The 6,488-nt window shown below is 34.5% G+C and overlaps 2 pseudogenes; one reads left to right on the top strand and one right to left on the bottom strand.

Moving 5' to 3' along the window:
* The first annotated feature begins 493 nt into the window (after window positions 1-493).
* Window positions 494-1,960, top strand: LOC120195442 (annotated as a pseudogene).
* Window positions 1,961-2,622: 662 nt separating this feature from the next.
* On the bottom strand, window positions 2,623-4,434 carry LOC120195412 (annotated as a pseudogene).
* Between the last annotated feature and the right edge of the window lie 2,054 nt (window positions 4,435-6,488).

The raw sequence follows: 6,488 nt of genomic DNA, 5'->3' as shown, positions 1-6,488 counted from the left end.
TTAAATTTTTTATATTATTAAATATATTATTTGTTTATTAAAAATATAAAAATTATTATAAAATATATTAATTAAATATTTAAATATAATAAATAATTATAAATATATTATTATAAAATATATTATTTTAATTATTTTAAAATATTAATATATTCGAATCATATTGAATCGAAGTTAGAATTTTAATTTAAAAACCGGGATAAAAAAACTTAAAATTTTTCAAAATGGAACGGAATTAAATTTTAAACATATATTTTGAAATCAAGATTGAGACAGCTAAGAAACCGGCACACCCGTCCCGTGGCAATCCCTACTTCTTATCTCAAAACGCAACTAAAATTCAAATGCTGAACAGACCGTTTCGCATGCTAATACACGTGTCAACGTTTGCATGGTTCGATGAGAACTTAAGGGAACACCGCAACGCCACGTCTTCAATCGCAACTGTTTCTAAAGAAACCGACCCTTCCCAATACCACCCCTCCTCACGCTCTATAAAAAATCCCTAATTTCGAGAAACCCTGATTAGCTGATTCCTGATTCAAATCTTTCGAGAAATTGATAGCAAACATGTCCTCGTCAGGGAGGAAGATTACACTGAAGAGCTCGGACGGCGAATCGTTCGAGGTTGACGAAGCGGTGGCGTTGGAATCGCAGACGATAAAGCACATGATCGAGGATGATTGTGCTGATAACGGGATACCGTTGCCTAATGTTACCAGTAAAATCCCGGCCAAGGTTATCGAATACTGCAAAAAGCACGTCGAGGCGACTAAGACCGACGATCGATCTGCCGATGACGAACTTAAGAGTTGGGATGCTGACTTTGTCAAAGTCGATCAAGCCACTCTCTTCGATCTCATTCTTGTCAGCCCCCTTTTTCTTCGTTCTCTTTTCCCTTGTTTTCTCTTCTTTTTGTTTATCTTTCAATGTTTCTGATGTTTTAATAATTTGCTAATATTTTGTTGGTTACTACGCTAGGGTTTTAGAATTGAATTTAGGGGAAATAGTTAACAATAGTTTATTTTGGGCCTATAATAATAGGGATCCGTTGCAGTTTTGATATGGTTGGCATGTGGCTGGATGCAAAGACAATTACGTTTCAATTTGTTTACATTAGTGTTTTGGTGGTGTCTTGATTTTCTTAATGAATTAGAACATACCATCGTTTATCAATTCGTAGGGATGTCATGAATTAGAATATGCCATCGTCTATACTTAGTATTGTTAGGGATATAAACAAAGTTGTGCTAAGCAAAGTGATATTCCTGGTATAATTATCATGTTTTTGCTTGGTTGCCACAATTGTTTAATGCTGTTGTTTCACTTTAGAAGCAGAAACCTAATTTGTGATTTTCATTGGATGAAAAAGTTTGATTCCATATCAATTCCTGGTTTTAACAAATAAAAGTAAGCTAGAAACCCAGCATGGAAATTGATATTTTCAATATTGTGTTTGAAGTTGCGCATATGTTTGCAGTTAACAAATAAGAAATCAAGAAATTGATAATTGTTGTTGGTGCCTTCTGTGAAAATTATATGTACTTCTGCAGGCTGCCAACTATTTGAACATCAAGGGTTTGCTGGATCTTACTTGTCAAACTGTTGCTGACATGATCAAGGGGAAGACTCCGGAAGAGATCAGGAAGACATTCAACATCAAGAATGACTTCACCCCCTGAAGAGGAAGAAGAGGTTCGTAGGGAGAACCAGTGGGCATTTGAATGAAGTTTTGGCTATTCCAATGACTGTTCGATTGTATCAAACTTCTCTATAAAATGTATTCTATTGCTCTGACTTTCATCTGTACTTTCGTATGTTTTATGAGCGCTTTAAACTCGTCAAAGTGTTGTCTATGTTCCTAAATGTCTTGAAACTTCACCAGACAAGTCTGTAACGTCCCTTAATCATGGTCTATGATATGTATGACAATGGTTTGTCTAAATTGCGTTTGTCATAAGGATTTTGGTTGTTTCTCCATTTATATTTAATCAAGTCATTTCACAACCCATGTGTTACTATCCATAGCTATATATATATATATATATATGAAATTTAATTTGGTTTGCTTTTTCTTTTCTTTTCTCCTACCATAATTACTTCAATAATTTCAATCATCTGTAATTTGGTGTGATTGCGTTGTCATAAGGATTTTGTTGTTTTCCATTTATATTTAATCAAGTCATTCACAACCATGTGTTATATATAGCTATATATATATATATATATATATATGAAATTTAATTTGGTTTGCTTTTTCTTTTCTTTTCTCCTACCATAATTACTTAAATAATTTCAATCATCTCTAATTTGGTGTGATTGCACAAGTTCTGATTTTTTTTCCTTATGGAATTTGTATTGACCTTTGATTTTGATTTAATTATATACATTTGAACACAAATAAATACAAAATGGTACAATCTCAATTCCGAGAACAAAATCAAAATGCTTATATTAAATTATATCTAAGTTTATAAATGACATTGTACATTGAAACAAAGTTGTTGAGTAATATCAACAAGGAACTATAAGTTTAGAGTCATTGTTTTGTCATGGGGGCGCCTTTTGCAAACTTTGGGTGAAATAACATTTGTTTGTATCAATGGGGAACATGTTATTTCAAGTAAAAGCATATATTTGATCGAAAACAATGAACCGGCAAAATATTGTCGACCAATAGTAAACTAGCTTTCAGCAAGCTCAGCATCCCTTTGCTCCACACTCTCCTTCCATTGTTCACCTACTCTTAATTTGTGAACAATGTCTTTCAAATCTACAAGATTACACCCAGCAACTCTTTCTATCCCCCTATCCTTCATTAACTGTTTTACTCTGGCAACATCCTCCCATTGCCCTGCCACTCCATACACATTCATCAATAACTGATAATATGAGAAGTTTTTAGGCTCTTTTTCTATCAAAGATGTTGCTATTCTTTCCCCAACAGTCGCACCTTCCCTAAATCGACACGAGACGAGCAAATTAGCCCAAAGCACAGACTCAGATGATAAATCCTCAGCACAATCCGACATTTGCCTTAGGATCTCCTCTGCCTCTCGAGAAAGTTCGGCACCAACATAAAGATTTGCCATGCACCAATAATGTGCAAAGTTTGGCTTTATACCAAATTTGTTCTTCATTTGGCTGAAATAGTCTCTTCCCTCTGTTACCAATCTTGCACGGCACAAGCACTCAGAACGCCAATAAAAGAAATTTCATCAGGAGAAATGCCCTCTTCTCCTCCAACCATGCATCGATCAACCATATCCGTGAATAATTTTAGACCATCTGATGGATTACCATGAATGCAGTGCCCCAAAATCATGGCATTCCAGCACACTCGATTCCTATTTCTGATCTTATCAAACATCCAACGAGCTAATCCTACTCTCTGGCAGTTACAATACAAATTAACCAAAGCTGTATCAATTATAATATTCGACTTCATGCCATTCTTGATTATATATCCATGAACCGATCTCCCTTCCTTTAATCTAGCCGACTTAGAACAGGCACTAAGCACACTAGCCGCAGTCTTCTCATTCCCCACAAATCCAGTTTCCACCATTTGTCTAAATAACTTCAGTGAACACCCAGGATTTCCAGCTTTTAAATACCCCTTAATCATAATATTCCAAGAAATCGGATTCTTTTCAGGCATTCTATCAAACAGGTTGTGAGCCAGACCCAAATTCCAAACTTTAACACAGGCATCAATGAAAGAGTTCCATGAAGCAATATCCCTTCGAGACATTTCAAGGAACACTTTCTTAGCAAACTCAAGAATCCCACAACAACCATACATATGAATCAAGCAGTTGCATACAGGCAAATTATCAACGACCCCAAATTTAATTGCCTGGCCGTGACACTTTCGGGCAGATTTAGAGCAATCCATTTTCGAACAAGAGCTTAAAAGCGGCACAAAAGTATAACTGTTTGGAACAAAGCATCCATGAGTTCGCATCTGGAAATAAAAAATCACAGCTTGATGGGGCAAAGAACTAAAACAGTAAGCTTTGATAACCGAATTAACACGGAAAGTACCAGGATCCCCAATGCACCGAAAGATCGAAACAGTATAATCAATGTAGCCCAACTTTGAAGAATGCATTAAAACCCTGTCCACCCAAAAAGGGTTTTGGAAGAGACCCGAAGTAATCAAGTGAGCTTGGATTTGAAACAGTTTCTTTATATCTGGACACGAATCGAGAATCGAAAGGGTTGTTGGGCGGGGAAACGTGATCGCTCTGGACTCGGTAGAATAAAACCGCGATGGAAATCGGTTATTGGGTTTTGATGGAGGGAAGATGATAGTTGGGTTAGCGAAGATGGTGTATCTGGAACGAAGGAGTTCACGAATGGACATTCTTGCCATTCATTTGGTACTTTGTTTTGATGCTTTCTCCTCCAACTCAATTTGATTGCCGCCATTGAAGCATGTTATCGAAGGTCAAAAGGAAAAGCCTTAGCGCTAGCAGAGAAAGAGAGAGAGACATTCTTCAAAATTGTTGTTCCTGGTTAGCAAATTAGGGATCATTCTATGTAGACTAAAGCCCGAAACTTGGGTCCAGCAAACCCTGAAAATAAATTGGGTTTCTTTAACAAAATGCTCCTCTTGAATGTCTAAATTGAGTTGATTTTACATCTGATCAAATTTAGTCGAATTACTTTCATTGATTTAAATTCAAATTAATTTTATATTAAAATTACTTTGAGTTGGAATACTTTTTTATTTGATTTATTTTATATTTGGATCATTTAGATTTAGATTAATCAAATCTATCCTCTTAGGTTCAAGTCATTATAAATAATGTGACTTTACTTGTTTAAATCATTTTGGGTTTAGGTTATTCTATATTTAGATCGTTTCAAGTACAAGACATTTTTAGGTTCAAGTTAATCAGGTCGGGTTACTGAGATCAAAGTAGAGGGGTCATATCTCAAATTTCAGTACAGTAGAGGGGCTAAAACCAGGATTAAACCAAAGGATAAATAGGCCAAGACTTGTGTGATTGGTGGTTTATCTTTTTATGTTTCAGTATCTCGATCATAGTAGCATATTGTTCCTCCCTTGAATTGCAGTGCCAAATTAATGCATTGGAAAGGGTTCTTCGATACTGAGTAATGAGATGTGGAGGAGGTACAACATATATCAATATGGTAAGAAGAGATGTTGATCTGGTTATCATATTTTCATATAACCGGACAAGTAAATAATTGGGGAATCAAAATCGGGTCGGGTCTCCTAGGTGAAACACAAACATCGTCACCGCTGGACGACAACGGAATTGCTTAATTGCGTTATTCTTCAAAACTTTCATACAATGGGTATTTGGTTTCGCCTTTGTTCAATGATTTCGTCTTTTATGCTCAATTTGATTGCGACAACAGTTTGATTAATACTAATTGTGCTATTTATTTACTTTTAGTTGAATTTTCACTCATCAAATGTGTAATCCTCTTTGGTTTGGTGAAGAATTGATCTTGATGTCAAGATTATTGAATTATTATCGTATGAACCATATATAAAATGATGATGGTACATTATTTAGATAATATTTTGGGGATTGAACTATATTTGTTAAATTGATCATACAAACCATATATTCATATTCCATATTTGTCAATGAGAACAAGTCGTGTTCATCTGTTCTTGTTGAGATTCATCCCTTCAGTTTAAGAGAAGGGTTATACCTAATGAGAAAATGACCTTTGACAATATTTTTTGTGGAGAAGAGAATGGTTCATAAGGAAGAAGGTAATGAAGGAGGAGGGTGTTGAGGTTGCAGAGATTTAGCCCTCACTCTAGTCTCGGTTGAAGTATTTATAAAGGCTATTAGTGTGTGTCAGTCATAAGGTCATGAACTCGTGATGGTTATTTATAAATTAATTAAGTTAGAAAGATCTGGTGGTCGGACTTCAAATTTTGTTATGACCTCCGTGTATCTGTTGGAGGTCTTGTCCATGCATTGTAATTAATCAAAACATGTGTTTAGAGAATGTGGAGTAGTTGGAGACCCTGGTGTATATTGAGATTTTCAATCTCTAGAATAATAACAATATTCATATTAATTGTTTATTGTATGTTTTATACATTTTTCATACATCTTTTTATTTATCCCAAATTTAATTATAATTTATATAAATTCATTTGGAAGAGACATTCAAATATAAAACATTTAAATAAAAATTATTAAATGTAAAATAAGGGTTATTATTATTATGTATTAAATCCCAGGATCGGACATGAAGTTTAACATATTTAGAAATAACACAAATGATTGTTCAAATTTTGGATAAGCTAATTAAAAAGACGTTGGAGAGCGGAGACACACTCGAAAGTACTTAAGCCTTGTTCACATCACCCTATTTGGTTTTGTTATTATTATCAATTATCGATATAGGTACTCGCGGTAGAAAAATTAATAAAAAAAATAATGTTTTCGAAAAAGCGTTACTTAAAATATTATTTTTTGACTGAATTT

Source organism: Hibiscus syriacus, unplaced genomic scaffold (genome assembly GCF_006381635.1).
Source record: "Hibiscus syriacus cultivar Baekdansim isolate YM2019G1 unplaced genomic scaffold, ASM638163v2 tig00117012_pilon, whole genome shotgun sequence".
Taxonomy (NCBI): domain Eukaryota; kingdom Viridiplantae; phylum Streptophyta; class Magnoliopsida; order Malvales; family Malvaceae; genus Hibiscus; species Hibiscus syriacus.
This window is presented reverse-complemented; position numbering and strand designations above follow the sequence as displayed.